Source organism: Triticum aestivum, chromosome 6A (assembly GCF_018294505.1).
Source record: "Triticum aestivum cultivar Chinese Spring chromosome 6A, IWGSC CS RefSeq v2.1, whole genome shotgun sequence".
NCBI lineage: Eukaryota > Viridiplantae > Streptophyta > Magnoliopsida > Poales > Poaceae > Triticum > Triticum aestivum.
Window position 1 is genome coordinate 379,343,784 of NC_057809.1, and position 26,964 is coordinate 379,370,747.

The window sequence follows — 26,964 nt, forward strand, 5'->3', positions numbered from 1 at the left end:
ACATCGCCATGTGACTAATACCCAAGAGTTTACTAGAGTCAGTAGTCTAGTTCACATCACTATGTGATTAACACTCAATGAGTTTTATGTTTGATCATGTTGCTTGTGAGAGAGGTTATAGTCAACGGGTCTGAACCTTTCAGATCCGTGTGTGCTTTACAAATCTCTATGTCATCTCCTAGATGCAGCTACCACGCTCTATTTGGAGCTATTCCAAACAACTGTTCTACTTGGAGCTATTCTAAATTATTGCTCCATTATATGTATCCGGTCTCTCTACTCAGAGCTATCCGGATAGGTGTCAAGCTTGCATCGTCGTAACCTTCACGACGAACTCTTTTACCACCTCCATAATCGAGAAAATTCCTTAGTCCACTAGTTACTAAGGATAACTTTGATCGCTGTCCTATGATCCATTCATGGATCACTCTTGTACCCCTTGACTGACTCATGGCAAGGCACACTTTCGGTGCGGTACACAGCATAGCATACTGTAGAGCCTACGTCTAAAGCATAGGGGACGACCTTCATCCTTTCTCTCTTTTCTGCCGTGGTCGAGCTTTAAGTCTTAACTTCGTACCTTACAACTCAGGCAAGAACTCCTTCTTTGACTGGTCCATCTTGAACACCTTCAAGATCATGTCAAGGTATGTGCTCATTTGAAAGTACTATTAAGCATTTTGATCTATCCTTATAGATCTTGATGCTCAATGTTCAAGTAGCTTAATCCAAGCTTTCCATTGAAAAACACTTTCAAAATAACCCTATATGCTTTCCAGAAATTCTACATCATTTCTGATCATCAATATGTCAACAACATATACTCATCAGAAATTCTATAGTGCTCCCACTCACTTCTTTGGAAATACAAGTTTCTCATAAACTTTGTACAAACCCAAAATCTTTGATCATCATCAAAGCATACATTCCAACTCCGAGATGCTCACTCCAGTCCTTAGAAGGATTGCTGGAGCTTTGCATACTTATTAGCATCTTTCGGGATTGACAAAACCTTCCGGTTGTATCACATACAACCTTTCCTCAAGAAAATCGTCGAGGAAACAATGTTTTGACATCCTATCTGCAAGATTTCATAAATAATGCAGTAATCGCTAATATAATTCCAACAGACTCTTAGCATCGCTACGAGTGAGAAAATCTCATCGTAGTCAACTCCTTGAACTTGTCGGAAAACATCTTAACGACAAGTCGAGCTTTCTTAATGGTGACATTTACCATCATTGTCCGTCTTCCTTTTGAAATCCATCTGTACTCATACATGGATCCTCTCTCGGATTTTATGGCCTCAAGCCATTTATCGGAATCCGGGCCCACCATCGCTTCTCCATAGCTCGTAGGTTCATTGTTGTCTAGCAACATGACTTCCAAGACAGGATTACCATACCACTCTGAAGTAGTACGTATCCTTGTCACCCTACGAGGTACGGCAGTGATTTGATCCAAAACTTCATGATCAATATCATAAGCTTCCACTTCAATTGGTGTAGGTTCCACAGGAACAACTTCCTGTGCCCTGCTACACACTGGTTGAAGTGATGGTTCAATAACCTCATCAAGTCTCCACCATAGTCCCACTCAACTCTTTCGAGAGAAACCTTTCCTCGAGAAAGGACCCGATTCTAGAAACAATTCATATTGCTTTCGGATCTGAATTAGGAGGTATACCCAACTGTTTTGGGTGTCCTATGAAGGTGTATTTTATCCGCTTTGGGTTCGAGCTTATCAATCCTGAAACTTTTTCACATAAGCGTCACAGCCCCAAACCTTTAAGAAACGACAACTTAGGTTTCTCCAAACGGTGTCGTCTCAACGGAATTACGTGGTGCCCTATTTAAAGTGAATGTGGTTGTTTCTAATGCCTAACCCATGAACGATAGTGGTAATTCGATAAGAGACATCATGGTATGCACCATATCCAATAGGGTGCAACTATGATGTTCGGACACACCATCACACTATGGTGTTCCAGGCGGTATTAATTGCGAAACAATTTCCACAATGTCTTAATTGTGTGCCAAAACTCGTAACTCAGATATTCATCTCTATGATCATATCATAGACATTTTATCCTCTTGTCACAATGATCTTCTACTTCACTCTGAAATTATTTGAACCATTCAATAATTCAGACTTGTGTTTCATCAAGTAAATATTCTCAACATCTACTCGAATCATCTGTGAAGTAAGAACATAACGATATTCACTACATGCCTCAGCACTCATTGGACTGCACACATCAAAATGTGTTACTTCCAACAAGTTGCTATCTTGTTCCATCTTACTAAAAACGAGGCTTTTCAGTCATCTTGCCCATGTGGTATGATTTGCATATCTCAAGTGATTCAAAATCAAGTGAGTCCAAACGATCCATCTGCATGGAGTTTCTTCATGCGTATACACCAATAGACATGGTTCGCATGTCTCAAACTTTTCTAAAACGAGTGAGTCCAAAGATCCATCAACATGGAGCTTCTTCATGCGTTTTATACCATTATGACTTACATGGCAGTGCCACAAGTAAGTGGTACTATCATTACTATCTTATATCTTTTGGCATGAACATGTGTATCACTACGATCGAGATTCAATAAACCATTCATTTTAGGTGTAAGACCATTGAAGGTATTATTCAAATAAACAGAGTAACCATTATTCTCCTTAAATGAATAACCGTATTGCGATAGACATAATCCAATCATGTCTATGCTCAACGCAAACACCAATCTCGATGGTAGAGGGAGCGTGTGATGCTTGATCATATCAACGTTGGAAACACTTCCAACACATATCGTCATCTCACGTTTAGCTAGTCTCCGTTTATTCCGTAGCTTTTATTTCGAGTTACTAACACTTAGCAACCGAACCGGTATCTAATACCGTGGTGCTACTAGGAGTACTAGTAAAGTACACATTAACATAATGTATATCCAATATACTTCTATCGACCTTGCCAGCCTTCTCATCTACCAAGTATCTAGGGTAATCCTGCTCCAGTGGTTGTTCCCCTTATTACAGAAGCACTTAGTCTCGGGTTTGGGTTCAACCTCGGGTTTCTTCATTGGTGCAGCAGCTGATTTGCCGTTTCATGAAGTATCCCTTCTTTCCCTTGCCCTTCTTGAAACTAGTGGTTTCATCAACCATCAACAATTGATGCTCCTTCTTGATTTCTACTTTCGCGATGTCAAACAACGCGAATACCTCAAGGATCATCATCTCTATCCTTGATATGTTATAGTTCATCACGAAGCTCTAGCAGCTTGGTGGCAATGACTTTGGGGAACATCACTATCTCATCTGGAAGATCAACTCCCACTCGATTCAAGTGATTGTTGCACTCAGACAATCTGAGCACAAGCTCAACGATTGAGCTTTTCTCCCTTAGTTTGTAGGCTAAGAAAATCGTCGGAGGTCTTATACCCCTTGACGTGGGCACGAGCCTGAAATCCCAATTTCAGCCCTCAAAACATCTCATATGTTTCGCGATGTTCCAAAAAACATCTTTGGTGCCTCAATTCTAAACCGTTTAACTGAACTATCACGTAGTTATCAAAATGTGTATGTCAGATGTTCGCAACATCCACAGACAACGTTCGAGGTTCAACACACTGAGCAGTGCATTAAGGACATAAGCTTTCTACTGTCCGCATAATTGCTACTTTCAACTTTCAAACTATATTTTCTCTAGGAACATATCTAAAACAGTAGAACTAAAGCGCGAGCTACGACATAATTTGCAAAATCCTTTTGACTATGTTCAGGATAATTAAGTTCATCTTATGAACTCCCACTCAGGTAGACATCCCTCTGGTCATCTAAGTGATCACATGATCCGAGTCAACTAGGCCGTGTCCGATCATCACGTGAGACGGACTAGTCATCATCGGTGAACATCTTCATGTTGATCGTATCTACTATACGACTCATGCTCGACCTTTCGGTCTCCGTGTTCCGAGGCCATGTCTGTACATGCTAGGCTCGTCAAGTTAACCCTAAGTGTTTTCGCTGTGTAAAACTGTCTTACACCCGTTGTATGTGAACGTAAGAATCCATCACACCCGATCATCACGTGGTGCTTAGAAGCGACGAACTGTAGCAACGGTGCACAGTTAGGGGAGAACACTTCTTGAAATTTTGTAAGGGATCATCTTATTTACTACCGTCGTTCTAAGCAAACAAGATGCATAAACATGATAAACATCACATGCAATCAAATAGAGTTGTGACATGATATGGCCAATATCATATAGCTCCATTGATCTCCATCTTCGGGGCTCCATGATCATCTTGTCACCGGCTTGACACCATGATCTCCATCATCGTGTCTTCATGAAGTTGTCACGCCAACGACTACTTCTACTTCTATGACTAACACGTTTAGCAATAAAGTAAAGTAGTTTACATGGCGTTCTTCAATGACACGCAGGTCATACAATAAATAAAGACAACTCCTATGGCTCCTGCCGGTTGTCATACTCATCGACATGCAAGTCGTGAATCCTATTACAAGAACATGATCAATCTCATACATCACATATATCATTCATCACATCCTTTTGGCCATATCACATCACATAGCATACCCTGCAAAAACAAGTTAGACGTCCTCTAATTGTTGTTTGCATGTTTTACGTGGCTGCTATGGGTTTCTAGCAAGAACGTTTCTTACCTACGCAAAACCACAACGTGATATGCCAATTGCTATTTACCCTTCATAAGGACCCTTTTCATCGAATCCGTTCCGACTAAAGTGGGAGAGACTGGCACCCGCTAGCCACCTTATGCACCAAGTGCATGTCAATCACTGGAACCTGTCTCACGTAAGAGTACGTGTAAGGTCGGTCCGGGCCGCTTCATCCCACAATACCGTCGAAACAAGATTGGACTAGTAACGGTAAGCATATTGAACAACATCAACGCCCACAACTACTTTGTGTTCTACTCGTGCAAAGAATCTACGCAATAGACCTAGCTCTGATACCACTGTTGGGGAACGTAGCAGAAATTCAAAATTTTCCTACGTGTCACCAAGATCTATCTATGGAGAGACCAGCAACGAGTAGAAGGAGAGTGCATCTACATACCCTTGTAGATCGCTAAGCGGAAGCGTTCAAGTGAACGGGGTTGATGGAGTCGTACTCGTCGTGATTCAAATCACCGATGATCAAGTGCCGAACGGACGGCACCTCCGCGTTCAACACACGTACAGCCCGGTGACGTCTCCCACGCCTTGATCTAGCAAGGAGAGAAGGAGAGGTTGAGGAAGACTCCATCAAACAGCAGCACAACGGCGTGGTGGTGGTGGAGGAGCGTGGCAATCCCGCAGGGCTTCGCCAAGCACCATGGGAGAGGAGGAGGAGGAGAGGCAGGGCTGCACCAACGAGAGGAAGAGAACTCATGTGTATGGCAGCCCCAAACCTCAACTCTATATAGGGGGAAGGGGGGGCTGCGCCCCCTTTAGGGTTTCCCACCCCCAAGGGGTGCGGCCAGCCCTAGATGGCAAAGGGGGTGGCGGCCAAGAGGGGAGAGGAGAGGGAGGCGCACCAATATGGGCCTTAAGGCCCATCTGGACTAGGGTTTGCCCCCTCACACTCTCCCTTGCGCCTTGGCCCCTTGTGGGGGGCGCACCAGCCCTCCTAGGGGCTGGTCCCCTCCCACACTTGGCCCACGCAGCCTTCTGGGGCAGGTGGCCCCACTTGGTGGACCCCCCGGACCCTCCCGGTGGTCCCGGTACAATACCGATATCGCCCGAAACCTTTCCGGTGACCAAAACAGGACTTCCCATATATAAATCTTTATCTCCGGACCATTCCGGAACTCCTCGTGATGTCCGGGATCTCATCCGGGACTCCGAACAACATTCGGTTACCACATACAAGCTTCCTTTATAACCCCAGCGTCATCGAACCTTAAGTGTGTAGACCCTACGGGTTCGGGAGACATGCAGACATGACCGAGACGTTCTCCGGTCAATAACCAACAGCGGGATCTGGATACCCATGATGGCTCCCACATGTTCCACGATGATCTCATCGGATGAACCACGATGTCAAGGACTTTATCAATCCCGTATTCAATTCCCTTTGTCTATCGGTATTTTACTTGCCCGAGACTCGATCGTCGGTATCCAATACCTTGTTCAATCTCGTTACCGGCAAGTCTCTTTACTCGTTCCGTAACACATCATCCCGTGATCAACTCCTTGGTCACATTGCGCATATGATGATGTCCTACCGAGTGGGCCCAGAGACACCTCTCCGTTTACACGGAGTGACAAATCCCAGTCTCGATCCGCATCAAATAATAGATACTTTCGGAGATACCTGTAGTGCACCTTTATAGTCACCCAGTTACGTTGTGACGTTTGATACACCCAAAGCACTCCTACGGTATCCAGGAGTTACACGCTCTCATGGTCAAAGGAATAGATACTTGACATTGGCAAAGCTCTAGCAAACGAACTACACGATCTTTGTGCTATGCTCAGGATTGGGTCTTGTCCATCACATCATTCTCCTAATGATGTGATCCCGTTATCAACGACATCCAATGTCCATAGCCAGGAAACCATGACTATCTGTTGATCACAACGAGCTAGTCAACTAGAGGCTCACTAGGGACATATTGTGGTCTATGTATTCACACGTGTATTACGATTTCCGGATAATACAGTTATAGCATGAATAAAAGGCAATTATCATGAACAAGGAAATATAATAATAATACTTTTATTATTGCCTCTAGGGCATATTTCCAACACACTCGTCATCGAACTTGAGCGTGCCGGCCTGCATCTTTTCGAACCACGGCCTCTTTCTCGGCTACACGGTGTTGAGGTCCACCTTCATGATCTCCACACCCCTCATCATGCTAGCGAGAGCCATTTCTTTCGCCTTGGTCTTGGCATTGGCGGCCTCGATCTCTAGCATCTTGACTTGCTTCCCTGCCTCCATCTCAAGCATCCCCGCATGCTTCTCTGCCTCCATCTCAAGCATCCTCGCTTGCTTCTCCACCTCCATCTCAAGCATCCTCGCTTGCTTCTCCGTCTTCATCTCAAGCCTCCTCCTTTGGATCTCTATGAAAGCGTTCATTTGCTATTTCTTGTCTTGCTGGTGCTTCTCCTTCCTTGAGTCCTTCTTGATCATCATGCCCTCCACGTTTGCGATCAAGGCGATCGACGCCGCATCCTACTTCTCCTCCTTCTTAGAGTTGATATTCCCCCGCGGTCATGGCTTCTCGCCCTCCCCAACCTCCTCCACGGCGGTGGCACTGCCAGCGGAGCTAGCGGCCGCCACACCACCCTCGAAGATGATGCTCTCCATGAAACATTGGTCATCTCGTCGTCGCGGCCCGCCGGCATTCTGTCGAATAGGTTGCGGGCACGGGGGAGCACGTCAGCTAGCATCTCCCGCACGCGTTTCCTCGCCCTTCGGATGACAAGGCGCCGGCCACCGGCGTGGCGTTGAGGTTGATGGGCATGGGCGCGAGCATGGAAGGTGCCACCACGCTCACCTTGGCGAGCATTCCCCGGAGAGTCGGGAGGCTTGCAGGTAGACGTGGAAGCCAGGAATCGGGTGCGTCACCGACGCGCGGGGCGACTCTGGCAGCACCATACGAGGAAACGCGGACGAGGCGGTGTTGGCCGCGGCCATGGCGGCATTGAGGAGCCCATACTGGCCAGGGTTTAACCCTAGGTAAATCAGGGCCTTCCTTGTTTCCACCGTGACGCGGGCATTGGTTTCCTCCTGCTGCGCTACGGTGCTGAGGGCGGTGGCGGCCGCTACTTCGTCCCTTGCGTCTGCCGCATGCCTCTGGCCCTTCCTCTTCGCCAACTCCGCGGCCCGTTCCTCGGGCGTCAGCTGCTTCTTCTTCTTGGGCGCCGCGGTGGTCTTGCAGGGGGCACGGGGTTTGCCTTTCCTGCAGGGGGCGCAGGTGATGCCGGACGAGGCGAGGAAGGCGAGGCCGGCGGTGGCATCTAGGACCTCGTCCATGGCGAGCGGCCGGGAGCGCGCGGGGGCGGGAAGGTTTTTGGGAAAGTGAAGGGAAATGGTGGACGCTTTGCTATCGACTATCGGACCCGGAGGAGTAGTTGCCGCGCGGCACACGCGTTCGTCTCGTGTCCGCGCCAACGCAAATGAGGCTCAAAATTGGGTCGTGAATGGGTCGGCAGGCGGATGAAAAGCGGACACACGTCCGTTTGGGTCGGTGCGTTGGGCCGACTTTTTTGTCCGTTGTGATCCAAACGGACACGCACGGATGAAATGGGTCGACGTGTTGGAGTTGCTCTAAATTTCCAAAAAGAAATGGAGTGCAATGTACACAAAGCCCGAACTGAAAAAGAGAGAAAAGGGGAACCTAAACAAGAAGAGCAGAACAGATTTGCAATGATGCACTCCTGGAGTGCAGAGCTTGATTCCAGGTGGTATGCTAGTATGCTACTGCTATCCCTGCATAGAGTAAACCGGAGGGAGATCTCTTGAGGTGAGTGCAAGCAATCAACAATATCCAAAGATGCCCCCATCCAGTCATAGCATCATTGATAACTGCATAGTTTAAGAGGAAAAATGACAAACCTCAGGAGTGGCTAGTGTATTTTACTAGTACTGCAGTGTCAATTCCCATCCTTGACAGCCTCCCAAAATCGTCGTGCTTTGCTCGCCAGATTGCAGACAATGCTGATAAAGTAAGCTATTTGGTCTCTCTGATCGATGAGATGGTCGATTACTGCATGACCGGGCGATTGACTAACCGAGCATAAGGCTAGTCATAGACTAGGAGGGTGCTTGGGTACGTTTTAGTCTCATGACTAAAAGTAGTGAGACTAAAACTTGCTAGCCTCACCCATGCTTGGATTCAAATACTAAAGAGACTAAAATCAAGTTAATGAGCATTTATTATCCTCCAAACCCTTCAATCCAGAAGTCGGCTGTGTTAAAGGAGAGGAGTTAAATGAGGAAAGAGAGGATTAATTCACATTTTAGTAGGGGTACCCTTGACTAAAAAGTTTTAGTCTTAAGACTAGTTTTAGCCTCTCTTTAGTCAGGGGTGCTTGGAACTTTAGCCTCTTAAAGAGACTATTTTTAGTTAGACTAAAATAAGTCCTTTGAATCCAAATACCCTTTAATAACATACCTATGTTACTACTCTATATTACTACGCATTGTAGCTAGTCTTAAAATCTTCCTCACTCTCTCTATGTTCGACAGGAAAGAAAAGGTTGACATGCCCTCCTCGATCCAACACACATACGACTACGAGAAGTTGAGAAGGTTGTGAAAGATACCTGGAGACTGATACAGGTAAATCTGAGGTAATCATTACATGGAGGCTAACGTGAGGATATCTTCTTGCGATCTCAAATGCTCCCCGACAAATAGTAAAAATAAAAAAAAATAAGACTATTAAAAAATCTGATATATTTTTGCGATAAACTTTGACATATATTTTGTATGCTTGCAAAATTTTAGCACGAAATGACATTCGTGAAAGTCATGACAAAAATAAAATAGCAATGTTCCAAAAATGCTAGTTTGGAAAATATTTTGGAGTGTTTTTTTGCCACGCCTTATTTCATGCTGAAATTTTACAAGCATACAAAAAGTTTGTCAAGGTTTATCAAAACAAATTCCAGAAACTTTTAATTTTTAAAATTTTTACTATTCATTAAGGAGCATTTGACCTCGGGAGCAGAATAAGACTTTCAATTCAGCATGTCTTATCTACATACAATGGGGATGCTATGTGCCTCGCTTGTAAGGGTGTGTGTTGATGGGCAGCTTGTTTTCCGATTTTGAGTCCAGTTTTTGTTTTTCTTTCTTTTCAGTGTTTCGCTGGTTTTGATTTCTTTTCTTGATTTATTATGTTTTCTATTTTTCTTATTTTATTTTTTCTCACATGCTAATTCATGAATATTTATTTGTGAACATCTAAAAAGAATATGAACAGTATTTTGTGGAATTAACAACTTGTTTGATTCATGAATTTTTTGGAGTTCATGAACATTGTTTGAAATACAAGAATGTTTTTTAAATTCATAAAAATATACTATAATTCTCGTTTTAAAAAATTCACAACATTTTAAAATCCAAGAGTTTTATAAAAATCACAACATTTTTAAATCCAATATTTTAAAAAATATTTGACCTTCTTTTGATTTAATGAACTTCTCGAAAGAAAATAAAATAAAATGATAATCGGTGTTTCCTGAGCTAGCAGTGGAGCGAGCGAAAAAAACTACGCGAGCGAGCAGACGGAGTAGGGAGCCGAGCAAAACGAGTGGGAGCTTCATAGGTCGGCCCATGTGAGCGTTATAACAATAATTCCACGGTTTTAACATGAAAATAAAGGCTCACACAAATCGTTACCGGCTAACACCGATGCTGAAACATGTAAAGACTCCACAACCACACACTCCACTTCCCTCTTGGAACAAATATCATCTTCAACAACAGCCAAACACGATATATGAATAAAAAGAAGAAAGATTAAACCAAAACAAAACAATTGACCATAATAATGAGATAGAAAATAAATTTAACCGAACGACGCAATGAAGCACGTGTTAGCCTCTATTACAAATGAAAAGAACGAGATTTCTGCTGGTCTCCTCCAGTTTTACTGCTGGCAAAGTACATACCTCCTGCTCTCTTAACTTCTACTAGATTCGGCCAAGAACTTAAAAGACAGAAGAAAAACGAGTGTTTAGAAGTCTGAACTGAAGGCTCGTTCAGCCAAGCCAACCGAAAGGCATCGGTCCAAACTATACTAGACTAGTAGAATGCCCGTGCGTTGCTACGGGCTTTTGAAATATTTTTCTTGAGTTATGTGAACATCATTGAACTTACTCATCGGAATACCAGTTGGAAATAAATGTTGCCATAAATATTTATCGTAATTCCACCCGGTTTGCTTTATTTTGAGTGCGTCGTTGTTATGGGATATCATCACTTGCACATCTTTTTGTTGTATAAAACATGGTGAATTTTCTTGGATATTTTAAGTAATTTATTGTGAAAATATTTTATGTTATTCTAAATATATATAGTGTACATGTATAAATAAACCTTTATTTTTATGATATTCCCATTATTCCCCTCCTATACGACTTGTTGTCCTCTCCCGAACGACCGCACTCTATCCACTCCCTCTTCGCACCACTCACTCTCTTGTTCCCCTCCCTCTCTAGATCCATAGACTTCACCGGCGTTGCTCACTCTCCTCTCTCCACCCTCGCCCCCACAACCAACAAAATCGGCGACCTCATCTCCCACCCCTCCACCCTTTCATCCCTCCCCTCTTCTCACAAAAATTAGTGAAGGGGGAGGGTGGATCGAGAGACCAGACGGTTGCCTGATCTGCCCACAAACTGGCGAACAACATCACGCCATGGTCACCAACACCGTCATGAAATGACAGCTTGCGCACCAAGATATGAGAGGGGGCCTTCTACTTCTCCCTCGCTCATCACCCTTTTGGTCAAACCATGGATCAACCTTCCTCTACTCTGACCCATGCCATGGACCGAGCTCACTTCCCTCCTCAAGGTCATCTCTTCACCCCTTTCCTCGTGTGGCATGTTGCACCGCTAACCCTCACCTTATCTCCCTCCCTTTCCTCCCATATCGAGACATGCATGTGTTTCTGCTCGGCCGCTTCACCTCACCGCCACCTTCATCTCCTTATACAATGTCGTATCCGCTGCCTTCTGCCAGCTGTAGAAGAGCGTGTTCGATTCTTGAACCTACAAAATATAAAATGCTGAGGTCAATAAGTATGAATTTCTCTTGTCCCTAGTACTATATTTTTATACATGCTTATTGCATAACCAACCTGTGTGTCGTAGTGTACTGTGGACTTGCTGAGCTACTCGACCTTGAGCTTGTCAGTTTGGCAGAGCACGTTCTTCATCTTAACCTCCATCTGCAGCTCGTCATCGCGGATGGCGATAGCCTTGGCGGCCTCAACCTCGGCGACCTTGGCCTGCCAGTCCCAGCCTTCCACTTCATGGCGAGGGCGGTCATCGAGGTGGCGTTGTCGGCCTTCCTAGTGTTCTCAAACACCCGCACCTCCGCCTTGCCCTTGGCCTTCTCCTTGAGCGCCTCGCCCTACTGCCGCACAGAGAGCACCTTGTTCTTGGTGTCCACCTTGGCGGCGTTCTGGCACGTGAGGCCATCCCACTCCACAAACATCCACATTGGCCCTGCCCGCTGCCTCCTGTTGTGTCTTCTCACCGAGGTAGGAGAAGTACTCATGCCCCGGCACGTCCACCAGCTGCTTCATGGTGGCATTGTAGATGAAGAGGCCGAATTGGTCCAGCTCCTTCTGCACGCTGCTGAACACCTCCTGCTTGAACTTTTTGGTGCACGTGAAGATCTCGTCCATGGTCAGTTGCGCCACCAGCATCCGGGTCTCACGCTCGATCAGCCCTTTAGCCCTTCACCATGTCGTGCCCGTGGCTCCTACCGTACGAGTGCAACAACGCGATCAACTTCACATGGACTAGGAGCTTCGCTTCGACGGTGGGCAGAGCTGGACGTACCACTCGTGGATCAATCGGTGTTTGACATGCTCGGTCCTGGCTTGTTAGAGAAAATGGACGATCTCATCTGCTAAAATCGGCCTGGAAAATTGTTGGTCCGATCCGGTCTGGTCTTCAACCGGTCCGACCAAGAGGACTGAGAAAAAATGTCACTGCCATCGCCATTCGTTCTCAGCATGCCGACCGGTAGCCCCCGGGTAAACTACCATGTCCCCAAGCTTCCCCTATCCTTCTTTTCTCTCCTCCCCATGCACCATAGCCTCTCGCCGCCGCTGTCGTGCATGCACCACTGACGATCTCGAGTTCTCAACTTGGCGCTGGCAGCGTTCTAGCTGCGGGTTTTGCTGCCATGGCAGCGACCGTTTTAGCACAACACACATGCAGGCCATCAACTGGGGAAAATGGTCGATTGGGTGTGAACTTCGGATCATGCGAGAATCGCTCAGCCATGATTTCCGCGTGAGATTTAATAGCCTCCGCCTATAATCACGCACCATGATCCTACGCTGTCGTTTTCTTTGTTGAAGCATATGTTCAGGACCACCTGCTGCCATGTGATTCTCTCTCTCCCATTGCTCTCTCCGTAACAACATTTCCTTATCGTCTGCGTCTTTATCGTGAGTAAAGGATTAGCAAGGGCAGCTCAGGAGTTAGTTGGGTTACTGGCCGCACCTGCCTGTGTATATCTTGTATAAATGTATACCTCTATAACTGAATATGACTGCTTTCAGTCGTGTTGGTGTGTTCACTTTCTGCACTTCTATTCAGTCAAACAGGAAATAGGAAGTACATGAGAAACATGGCTTGATCCGAAAATCACGGCACCATCTGACAACAAACTAAACGTCATGTTTTTTTCATGGTTAATCCGCTAATTATGGCAAGGCACGAACACAAAAAAACAGGGGCTCATGAAAAAAACTGCTACGGAAGGTTCATGGCTAACAGCCGCGCACTTGCCGCGGCACATCACCGACCTCATCGCTGGCGCTCCCGCATGTCCACCACCTCGCCACAGCACCCGCACACACAGACCACCTTGCCGCTGCCCCAGCACGTTGACACCGGTGGTGGTTGGCCGGTCCAAATGGTGGCTCGATGAGGGACCGAACCAACCTAGACCGTGTCGCCTTGGTAGCGTCGCCGAGTTCCAGGGTGGTCACCCAGGAACCGATGGTGAAGACGGCGGGCAGGACGAAGGGCAGCTTCTTGGAGCTCTACCAATACCCACGCCTTCTTCACCAGCGTTAAGTCCTCGATGCCCCAGCTGGTGATGGCCAGGTACTACGACGCGTACGCGGCGATGAAGCTCGCCGTTGACTGTTTTGCTGGCTGTACTGTTAGGTTTTCTTTCCTTCTTACCTACATAGGACATAGGAGTGTTGACCGATCAAAGGAAATAAATAGAACCTATTAGTACATATAGCAAAAATGCCCGTGCGATGCAACGGACCTATGAAACTTGTTTTACGTGATCTCGATTTATGTAATCAATTAATTACGTGATCTCTGTTGTATGTTCTTTCTCTATTCCAAATTTCCACTCACTCGAGTAAGAAGTATTTCACTGTCTTATGCAAGTAGTTCAGTGCATACATATGCTACTCGTTCGTAATTGCAACCTGAACAGAGTAAAAAAATCGGTTCGGTGCATGGATGGATTGATGTGAACACACTGTCTAATGAAAAGGATAAGAATCACATTGGCATGCATAGCTGATTTGAAATTTTAAAAATATAGCATCTACATCTGCGCATCATGAGGAACAATTCCAGAGAAAAAAATTGATCCAGTCAATTGTATCTTTGGATATTTCATTATCCACTTAGGCCATATTAGTATTACTTCCCACGTGGTACACATCATCCTGATGCATGGGTGTGCATCGGCCCTTACATTGCAAATGTTATTATTGCAGGAAGAGCACACATTCATAAGCTAACAGTTTCACAATCCGTTCTTGCTGATAGTAATTGAACCAAATGAAACGATGGACAAGCAGATTGATTAAGGAACTCTAGGTAATACTTCATGACGTAAGCATTGGCTCAAAAAGTTAATTTGTAAGTAACAAAAAAGGCCTAGAAGAATAGTTCTACCTAAATAAAGTTTACTGCTGCACATGAGCAGATCCACACGAAACAGAGGGAAGGTGGAGCATGCCGGTAACCAGGGGAAGGAGCAGAGTGGGAGAAGATTTGCACCGCCGTATCCACTGGATATGGTGTCTCCGCCGCATCTGTGGAGGCGCCGCGGCTCCGCCTCGGATGGTGCTCGTGGCTATGGTGAAGAGGAGGGGCGACACATGGGCGAAGAGGCAGGCGGCGCTCGTGGCCAAAAAAGTGGGTCGTTCGAGCTGCGGGAGGGAGGAGGGGATCGCCGGGAGGCGGCGGCGGCCAGGTAGGGAAGTCGAGGTAGGGCGCTGTGTTTTTTAGGGGAGTTGCTTGTGAAAATAACGTGCGACGACGATGTAGCGAGCGGATCCCCTTATAAAGACGCAGCGAGCGGATTCCCTTAAGGTAGGAATGGATACGATTGATGATGTTGATAAATAGTGGTGAATGTTGGCCTAATTTACTATCATCATGCATAGAAACAAATCATCAAGAAAAAAATACTTTCTATACTACGCTCATAGGAAGCTTCCTAGTCTCTGCTACCAAAAAGTTTCTGCCCAAACAAGAAAGGAAAGTTATGGACGTGATTCGGAAGGAAACAAACATTATGAAGATTAATTAATTTAGATTTGATCTTTAGAGATTGATTGTGATTGATTCTTTTACATAAAGACATTACTGAATAATTTGCGTCAGTATGAAAAGTTCTGATCCGATTTAGTTTTTTTCGTTGTGTGAGAGGGTGACACGAAAATAAATCGATGAAGTGGGGGAAGGGGACGAAAAAAAATCTATGAAAAAAACCAGCGAATGTGGAAGAAGGTACAAAAGAATCATGATAGGTGAGACGAAAATAAAACTCAAAACGGAGACTACTAACTGAGACATTAGAAATAGAGATTCAGAAAGACACATTCGGCCTAAACTAGGAACCTTTTTGGCCGCATACGATGAGCATAGAAGATATAGTAGTACTGTTTTAAGTGGAACCTTTTTCCCTTTCTTATTCTGGACCACTGTTTGGTTTGCCTAATCACCGCGTCTCTAATTAAGTGGCGACATGAATTGGAGCCTCCGCTCCCGTTTACTTATATATTTATCAAAAGCAACCAACCAACATTACATACTAGAACTAGTTGATAGCCCGGCCTAGCCTCTAATGAAAAAGCGATCAAGCAAGCACAACGTAGGCGCAATTAAATCCGACTAGTGGAGAATGGCCCTCTTTGAATCCATGTGCTAGAGTTAGTTTGAGCTAGTTTCGGCTCAAATAGCATTCAAGTATCAAACATGAAGACTAGTTTGAGCTAGTTGCATCTAACCCACTCAAAAAAACTATCCCATCCAAGAAGTACTAATTGGAGCTAGTTCTCTTAGTGCATTTATTATCAATATAACATTGTCATCCAAACACCTCTTTAGCTAGAGTTAGTTTAGGGTTAGTCATGAGTTAGAAAACTAACTCTAACCTCTAGTTAAGTTAGAGTATCCAAACAGAGCCAATATGTTGGACTAAATAGTCGGATACCAACAACAACTAAATGGTTCATCAAAAGTACAAATCATTCCAAACACAATAACAACTAAATGTTCATTGTTATAAAGGGCACTTTGTTACCTAAAAAATTTAAACAATACACCTGCCCTATGCATAACTAAGATGCACACCGCCTTAACCAAGTCCAAATTCCAAAGAAATTTAAGAAGGCGGGATCCAAGTAAACATGTGAAGACTGTATAACGCCTAAGACGTAGGAGAGCCGATCCGAATGTCATGTTGTCACCCATGTCGGGTAAAAGTATCCCTCACTATGGCCTTCAAGTGTGTACACATCTCCGTAAACAGGTCTCGATTCTTCACATGCTGTAGAGACGACCATAAACGGAGCTTACGGATACATTTGTAGATAACCTGCATATAAGAAGTATTTTTATCGTTAAATACCTTATCATTTTTACATACCCAGAGCGGCAAAATGCTGGCAACCGCTCCCACCCTGAGAAGGATTCTAAACCTGTATTCAATCTCATGTAACCAGTTACCAAATATATTAGCAACACTTCATGGATGATACAAGCTAGAAGCTACCTGGATGACTGTTCATATAAAACGAGTCAATTTGCATTGGAAAAACAAGTGTTTTATTGTTTCCTTATGATGAAAACACACACATTGCGTACTTCCATGTCAATTCCTCTTAATAAGGTTATCTTTGGTAAGAATGACTCCTCGACGAAGATACCACTCAAAGATTTTATTCTTAAGCAGTATCTTCATTTTCCAGATCTTCTTGTTATTATCAACTGGCACCTCTTACTGGATCAAAGCACTGTACATAGAATCCATCGTGAATTTACCATTCACTTGTTGGCTCCAACAAAATTCGTCGGCTCCTTGTGAAAGTTATATCGTGGTTAGTATCAGTAATAGAGTGTTCCACAATACAAGTCTCCGACCAATTAAATATCTCCCGAACATCACATTCCGAGGAAAGGATTACAGAACCGTGATGATAGTATCACCCTTGTGACACACAATATTGTATAGAGCCAGATATTGTTCTGTGGAGTGTAGCATTGCCTAGCCACTTATCCTCCCAGAGTCTAATTTCCGATCAGTTTTTAATAATGAAGGACCCATAGCGGAAGAAGTATTTGTTCGTAGCCATTAGGCCAGCCGAAAAGTGTGAATCCCCAGGCTTCCAATATACTTGAGACACTTCCTTTGAGCCCACATATTTTTTCCTTAGGAGGGTTTGCCATACTCCATTTTTCTACCAGAGCCGGATTAACCTTATCAATGACAACCGATATTTTTTCACACACGTGCCCATGAGACCAATGTTCCGGGGCCGTAATTGCCGTCATTGAGCCCTTGAATTAGTTTGGAAAACCTAGCACCATATCCCACAGTCGCGTATGGATATCAACGAACCTAACCACGCTGTGGGCCGACAGGAATTCATGCCCGATCTCTGTATAATCCATTCCGACAAATGAACTCGAGGAGGATTAGAGCCCGGAAGATCGGTTTGTGTTAGAGATACGACAAGCAAATCAACTCGATGAAGAACGAAAACAAGCAGGAGACACGAGATTTTAACGTGGAAAAGCCCTCCAACACGAAGGGGAAAAACCATGGGCACCAGCCAGCCAATCTTCACTATATACGGGGAGGTTACAAACACCAGGGATTTACAGCTGATCAATGTATCTCATGTGGCGGCTTACTAGAGGTATATATAACACAGGTGACCTAGGTCAATACTATCCGTACCACGGGCCCCCCCGCACCCCAAGCGTCCCTGTCGAGGGCCCACATGGGCTAACTTCAGACTCGCTCCACTCGCTCGTCAGAAGTTATCCTTTCTCTTTATACTTGAATTTGGAGCATAACATAACAAACTCTACCTTGAGACAAATTCCACCTTGTAGCATGAATGAGAACCTCCTCCCTGAACAACAAATAAAACACTTTCGGTGCCAAACAACCACTAGGGCTAATGAGTTATACCAACTAAGTCTGAGCAAAGCTTAAACTTAGCAACAGGAGCTGGCTTTATCAACATATCAACAGGATTATCATGAGTACTAATCTTGCATACCTTTAGTTTACCTTGCTCAACAATGCCTTGAACATAATGATATTTGACATCAATGTGCTTTGTTATCTCATGGAACATCTGATCCTTAGTGAGGTATATTGCACTCTAACTGTCACAAAATGAGTTAATGCAAGAATTATCTCCACAAAGCTCAACATACAAACCTTTCAGCCAAACTGATTCTTTACATGCTTCTGCAATAGCCATGTATTCTGTTTCGGTGGTAGATTGGGCAACTACTGGCTGCAACATTGCCCTCCAACTCACGACACAACCACCAACAGTGAACACATAGCCTATAAGGGACCTCCCCTTATCCAAATCGCTGGAAGAAAAAAAATCTGAATACACATAGCCAGCTAGTCCCTTATGAGTCTTACCGAATTTCAAACAAGCATTGGACGTGCCACAAAGGCACCTGAAAATCCACTGAACAGTCATCAAATGTTCTTTACCAGGGTTAGCCATGTATCGACTGATCAAACTCATTGCAAATGAAAAATCAGGCCTAAAACACACCATGGCATACATTAAAGAACCAACATCACTTGAATATGGAACTCTTGACATATACTCAAACTCTTCATCATTACTGGGACAATGAGAAGATGATAATTTGAAATGAGGAGCAATGGGAGTGCTTATTGGATTAGCATGATGCATGTTAAAATGATGAAGAACATTCTTAATGTCACCCTGCTGACTAAGAAATAACAAACCAGAATTTTTGCCCCTCCTAATCTCCATACCTCGAATTTTCTTAGCAGCACCAAGATCCTTTGTCTCAAACTCACTACTCAACTATGCCTTTAAAGTAGCAATCTCTTTATTTCCCTTGGCAACAATCAACATATAACAACAAGTATATAGGTGATCCATCAACAAATTTAATGTAAACACAACTGTCATATGCAGACCTCTTAAATCCATGTGCTATCATAAATGAATCAAACCTTTTATACCACTGTCTCGGAGACTGTTTCAAACCATATAGGGACCTATTTAACTTACCAGGAACTATGAAACCTTCTGATTAGTCCATGTAATTCTCCTCCTCCAGTTCACCAATGCAGAAAATAAGTCTTAACATCTAACTGCTCAAGCTCAAGATCATGCATAGAAACAATACAAAAAATGCACGAATGGAACTATGCTTCACAACCGGAGATAACACACAATTATAATCAATACCTGGTATTTGACTGAAGCCCTTAGCCACTAACATTGCCTTAAATCTCGCGGGCTCACTAGGAGACAAATCCTCCTTTCTTTTGAAGATCCATTTGCAGTGAACGGTCTTCTTTTGTTTAGGCAAGCGCACAACATCCCATGTGCCATTTTTCTCAAGTGATTGCATCTCTTCGTGCATAGAAGCAATCCACTTCTCGCGTCACCAGAAACAACTACTTAAGTGTATGTGGACGTCTCAAGGATGTTCTCAACCTGTTCTGCAGAACTGAAAGCATAATGAACAATGTCATATTCTTCAATTAGGCGTTTAGGTTTCTTAATGACTCTCTTGCTCTTGCCATCTACAAGAGACTGAATTTGTCGCTGCAAAATAAGGGGTGAGTGTTGCATAACATCATCATCATGAACCTCTGTATCTGGAGCAACATCATCATTATCAACAATTACATTTTCCTACTCATCAAGGTGCTCCACCTACACAATAACTCGTTGTGGCTCTACATCAAAAGTATATGTGGACAGATCATCATGATACATAATAGATTCATTGAAAATAAGACTCCTGCTCACGAAAACCTTTGTGACGCCCTCGATTCAATCATACATTAATCATACATGCAAAATGTGTACAATCAAGATCAAGGACTCACAGGAAGGTATCAAAACACAACTCTAGACACAAATAAAATAATACAAGCTTTATATTACAAGCCAGGGGCCTCGAAGGCTCGAATACAAATGCTCAAAGACACAAGGGTCAGCGAAAGCAATAATATCTGAGTACATACATAAGTTCAACAAGTTTGCCTTAAGAAGGCTAGCACAAAAGTAGCAACGGTCGAAAAGGCGAGGCCTCCTGCCTGGGACCTCCTAACTACTCCTCGAAGCCAAACTCCACGTAGAATCATCCTCGGGATCCTCTAGCTCCTGGACTCCATCATATGATCACAATTACCGGGAAAGGGGGGAAAAGAAGTAGCAAAGCAACTATGAGTACTCATCCAAACACTACAAAAAAATACACTTCCGTGATGATACATGTTTGTCACAGTAGGTCACGTTTTCTGTCATGCATGTACATCCATGACAAATTTATGACAGAATCAAGATAGTCATACCTGTGCTGTCGTAGAAGTGTTCCATGACATTGCCAAAATTATCATCACGGAAGTGTCCACTTCCATGATGATAAATCGCGCGTCACAGAAGTGCTTTCGTCAAGGGTGACCGACACGTGGCATCCACCGTAACGGAACTCCGTTAAGCTATCGAGTCAGATTTTGGATCCGATAACCCGTTAACAGCCACGACTAATGCTGATTTTCCATGTGTAAAATTCTCATTGGCTGACGGATCCACGCGTCAGCTCTGCATTGGCACAGGTTTCACTCATCCAACGGTCGAGATGGGCCTATGATATGTTGACACGTGGACCGGCCCAAAAGTGGCCCACAAAGTTTAAATGGGCCGGCCCAACCAAAGACCCATAAGATTTGGCAGACCATAATGGGCCGGCCCAGCTAAAGGCCCACAAAATTTAGCGGACCATAATGGGCCGGCACAGCTAAAGGCCCACACGATTTTAAAGACCATAATGGGCCGGCCCATCTAAAGGCCCACAAGATTTTGTGGACCACAATGGGCCGGCCCAGCTAAAGGCCCACAAGATTCTGCAGACCATAATGGGCCGGCCCAGCTAAAGGCCCAACATTCTCTGTCAAATCGGCCTGTCAACGGCCTGTCCTAAACTTGTCATCAACGCGGCCCATGGTCACTTCTGGCCCGTTAACAGTCCGCTAAGTAATTGGGCCGAATTATGGCCCGGTGTATTTCCGGCCTGTTAAAGGTCCGGCTTCATTTGGGCCCATTTACAGGCCATCAAAACTTTCGGCCCATAAACGACCCTGAAGGATTTGGGTCATATTCGGCCTGTTAGAGGCCCACTATAGCTTTGGGCCACTTTCGGCCTGTTGTCATTTTTGGCCTGTTAACGCCGAACGTAAACCATGGGCCATATGTGGCCCAACGTCATATCGGGCCCATTAACGGCCCATATAAAAATGACGATAATCTAGCCCGACCGAAGTTCCGGCCTGTTAAAGGCCCGTGTATTAGGTCGGCGCATTTACGGCCCGTCTGAATTTCGGCCTGTCAAAGATTCGCATCGTAAATGGGCCACCATTTCGGCCTGCTAAGTCCAGTGGGTTATTTGGCACAATGAGGGCCCAATCTCACTTTCGGTCTATTAAAGGCCCATGTTTTTTATGGGCTCGAGATATTTACACCTGTAAACGGCCTATTTTTACTAAGGGCCCAAATTATGTTTAGGCCTGTTAAAGGCCCACTATGGGCACATGCCTACCAGAAAAATATGAAAGCTTATGCTGATTTAGGCCCAGATATTTTTAGTGGGCTACATGGCAATTTCGGCCCGTAATTGTTTTTAGCCCAATTGGAATGGGCCCGACGAATGTTGGCATGTTGCGCTCCTACGAAGCTTTCGGCTGAATACATTACTAAGATAAACCTACACTATACAAAAATAGCATCGTAATTACTGCATCCTGAGGCAGCATCATAAATGTTGTATCACAACAAAATAAATTCCAACCGTACAACAAAAGGCATGTTGGCATAAAGTTTACAATCCTTCCAGATAAAAGCACCATCAGATGTATAGAAGCACAGATCATTTGACCTGAGTGCTAATGTTTCAGGCTGTAGAATCTGATGGAGCAGCACGATCTCCACCTTTTTTCCACCATTGCTCTTGAACAACGAAGAGAATGTCTGATAGTCTGGTTTCAAAACCATTCATATCTTGACGACATTTCTCAACCACTATTCTTGTTTCCCAAACAACGTACATTAGGGATTGGACTTGTGTCTGGAGCACAGATATATCACTCTGTCTAGCAGGAAGATTTTGTTCAGTAGGAGATTTGGACGAGGTTACCTTGACAACCAACCCAGAATTACGCAGGAAGGTGCTTTTTGCACTGTTAGTGGAGAGATACTGACGCACTGCAGGAAGAGGTGACATTGCGCCTGTAGTAGCCTCGTCACCTTCAGGTGGTTGTGACTGTTCAATCATTTGTTCCATAGCTTCCTGAAAGTTTGAACTTGTGGATTAGTGTACCAGATAAGTTACTAATGAGACAAAAACAAACAAAGTAGGCTAAACATTTATACATAACTTATTTTGGTGAACTACTGTAATACATTAGCATGTATTGTAGTGCCAACTACATAATAAAATCACTTTCGGAACATATGTCCATGTAGCATGCCTACTGTATTGTCTATTTCCTCACATTCGTTGACATCTAAGGATAAAGAGACATGGTTTAAAGTAGGATGAACATAGTATGACATCATTCATATCATGGGAAAACAGATATAAAACAAACATGCTATTTTATCATTGTGTGCGCACGTGAACATAACAACTAGATTACAGATCAAGACCAAAAGAATATCCTTTATCTCTTTTAAACCATGTAAGGTGAAATGATACGTTAAGACAACTGTGAATAAAAGTGAACAGAGTAACTGACATTGGCTGCAAACCAAGTAGTTAAATGAACACATCACAGTACCAATCAGTTCAAGGCAGGAGTAGTAAGGACTTACAACAGCGGCTTGAACTGGTGTGCTCACGCCCTTCATCTTGCTGGTGTGGCAATCCTTGAAGATTTGCACTGCATTCGGTTCAGGTTCTTTTTGGTCCGCACGGGCTTTCCTCTGTATTTGGAACAAGTCAATATAGATACGATAATATGGCACAAAAAAAGGAAGGAAGTAGTAGCTATTTACAAGAGCCTCGCAGTGTGCAATATAGCTACGGGATCCTATTGTCTATTGGAATTTCACTTTAGAACGGTTGGTTTTGTTCTTCAAACAGTTAGCCTAGAAGAAGATACACTTGTAAGGCACATACATAAATACAAGTTCAATATGTGGTCTGATCAAATACATATAGCGTACCTGATACTTTGGATCAGACCAGTGTTTAACGAGGGCTGTCCAGTCTTCATCTGTAATATATTCCATTGGAGATGCTTGGGCAATTTCATTGTTAGCCTTGCCTTCAAAGTGAGATTTTCTAAGGTGGTACCGATACTGTCGTAGAGCAGACTGGAAAACATGAGTGCATGCTTGTTTAGTTGCATCATCTTTCGGATCCAACTTGAACCTCATCTGTTGAAAAAAGAATGTGAGTCTTATTAGGAGGAAGCTAGAAAGTATGGGACAGAGCAAGACAATATTACTAATTGCAATGTATAACATTACTTACGGATAAATGGTCAAGGAAGGTGTTAAACTAGGTATTGTCTTTCTCATTCCTGTACTGGATCCACGTTGGGAGGATACGTGCATGACACCTAACGGCAACGGCTGCCTCTGATACTAACTTAGCTGACTCTGTAGCATCACGTGGCCTTTTTAAACCTGCCTCAAAATGGATCTCCATTCTTCCTCCTTTAGATTTTGTTAATTTGTCAAGCATTATCCCTGATGTTTGTTTCTGCTTGCGCCGTGGTGCTAGTTCAACAACGAATATGGAAAGTGTTAGTGTACATCAAACTGTGAGAGTACATATGAAGGAGCATGCAACTGCAACTTGACTCGGTCAGGTACCGTCTTGGTGTTGATGCTCATGAGGTTCATCTAATCTTGCCAAGTATTGTTGTGTCAGCAGTGCTTCAGAAGTAGTGTTAGGTGTGAAGGCAGCTTGGGAACTGGCCAGTTCCGGAGCAAATGAGCGAGTAACTGGTTGAGATGCTGGTACAGTTGAAGTGGATGCTGCAGCTGGTGGAGGAGGTGATACTATGTTTGTAGATTTAGCTGGTGGACTTGGACCTTCTACTGCACTATAAGTACCAGCAGAATCTCGACGGTAGAACCTTTTCCGTTTCACCCGACGAGTAACAACACTCCCTACTATATTATTTTCCTTGCTCTTTTTTGACTTTGCCATGTCAAGTTGTACCCACAACACAAAAGAATAAAATCACTCTTCAGAACTCATTGATGCATGATACAGACAAGCAATACTTTGATGTAAGACAACTGTATGAGGATGGAATATGTAAGAAAAATAGGACGACATGACATATTCACAGCTACGATGTGCAAACTAAGCAGAAGGATTTTCAAGAAAATATAAATAATGCAAGCTAGACACCATATGAAAGATGCAACCAATATTACTCTTCCAAGTTAAAAGTGTCTTGTCATAAGTGGCAATTCGAAAAATTAGAAGCAGTACAACGTAGAAATCAATGCAAGATGCAATCACTATCAAACTGCCATGTTAAAAGCATCCAATCATGAGTGACTGATGCGGGATACACAACAGCAGTACTTTGATGTAAGAACGTGGTATGATAGATAGATGCAGTGTATTCTAGACATAGAAAACCATGTCATATGCACATGTATAACGTATAAACTCAACAGGTGCAATTTAATCAAAATAGAAGAAATACAGGCTAGACAACATATGCAACATGAAACCAATTATCACACTGTCAACTTAGAGCAAGCACCTGCGATGGTGGAGTACAGGAGATGAACTCATCATGTAGACTTGGGAGTTCAACTTCATTAGCAGTAGCAGTGGCAAATCTAGAGAGTCTCTGTTTGCATCGGTGCGGAGGACCACCAACATCCCCTAACTTACTCTTTTCCTTCCTATTTTCTGATATTGCCTTATGAAGTCAAAACCACAAGAAGATGAATAAAATTAGCTCTGCATAACTGGTTGATGCATGATACTAACGAACACTACTTTGATGTAAGGCAAGCGCAGGATAGGAGGATGGAATATATACAAAAAAGACAGCGTTTCATATTCACACGTACGATAGGAGGATGGAATATGTATGAAAAAACAGTAAGTGGAAGGCATTTCAACAAAATTAGAAGAAATGAAAGCTAGGCACCATATGAACATGCAACCAGTATCACTCTATCAGGTAAAAAGTGTTTCGTCGTAAGTGCCATTTCAAGAAATTAGAAGCAGTACAAGCTAGAAGACAATGCAAGATGCAACCTACATCACAGTCCCAAGTTAAATGTGTCTTATGGGTAAGTGATCGTTGCAGGTATAAGTTGTAAGCTACACAGATGCAATTCAACATAATCAGAAGCAATACAAACTAGACATCATACGGAAAACGCAACCACGTATAACAGTTCCAAAGAAGAGCAAGCACCTGTGATGGTGGAGTAGGGGAGATGTGCTCATCATGTACACGTATGTTCTAGAAACAGGAACACGTGTCATATTCACAGGCATTATGTGTAAAGTAAGTAGATGCAATACAAGTTAGAAGCAATACAAGCTAGACATCATACGCAACATGCAACCACATATAATAGTGTCAAGTTAGAGCAAGCACCTATGATGGTGGAGTAGGGGAGATGTGCTCATCATCTACACAGCTACGTTGACTGTCCAGCCTTGTGTTGTCTTGCGAATCTTGTTGGGAGGATGGCGGAGTAGAATCTGTAGAGACCCCCTGTTTGAGTTGCTCCGAAGGACCACCATCATCCACTGCTGGACTAATTTCCTTCACCTGTAATGATTTTGCATTATGAAGTCAAACCGATAAGAAAAAGGAATAAAATTTGCTCTTCAGAACTCATTCATGCATGATACTAACGAACACTACTCGGATGAAAGGCAAACACATGATGCGAGGATGGAATAGGTATGAAAAACAGGATGGTGTGACATATTCACACCTATGATGTGGTAACTAAGCATAAGGCATTTCAATAAATTAGAAGCACTGCAAGCTAGACACCATATGAAAGATGCAACCAATATCACTCTGCCAAGTTCAAACTATACGACGTTTCAACAAATTAGAAGCAGTACATGCTAGAAATCATATGCAAGGCACAACCAATATCAGAGTGGCGACTTAAAGGTGCCTTATCATAAGTGACTAATGCGGGACATGCAAGAATAGTAGTCTGATGTAGAAACAGGAACACATGTCATATTCACAGGCATTATGTGTAAAGTAAGTAGATGCAATTCAACAAAGTTAGAAGCAATACAAGCTAGACATCATACGCAACATGCAACCACACATAATAGTGCTAAGTAAGAGCAAGCACGTGTGATGGTGGAGTAGGGGAGATGTGCTCATCATCTACACAACTACGTTGACTGTCTAGCCTTGTGTTGTCTTGCGAATCTTGTTGGGAGGATGGCAGAGTAGAATCTATAGAGAACCTCTGTTTCAATTGCTCGGAAGGACCACCATCATCCAATGCCTTGCCAATTTCCTTCAGCTTTATTGATTTTGCATTGTGAGGTCATACCGACAAGAAAAAGGAATACCATTCGCTCTTCAGAACTCATTCATGCATGATACTGACGAACACTACTCTGATGAAAGGCAAAGTCATGATACGAGGATGGAATATGTACGAAAAATGGACGGCTTGACATATTCACACCTATGATGTGGTAAC

General features: G+C 43.7%; 1 pseudogene; it reads right to left on the minus strand.

Moving 5' to 3' along the window:
* Positions 1–11,671: 11,671 nt before the first annotated feature.
* LOC123129611 (flotillin-like protein 2) lies at positions 11,672–13,538 on the minus strand (annotated as a pseudogene).
* Between the last annotated feature and the right edge of the window lie 13,426 nt (positions 13,539–26,964).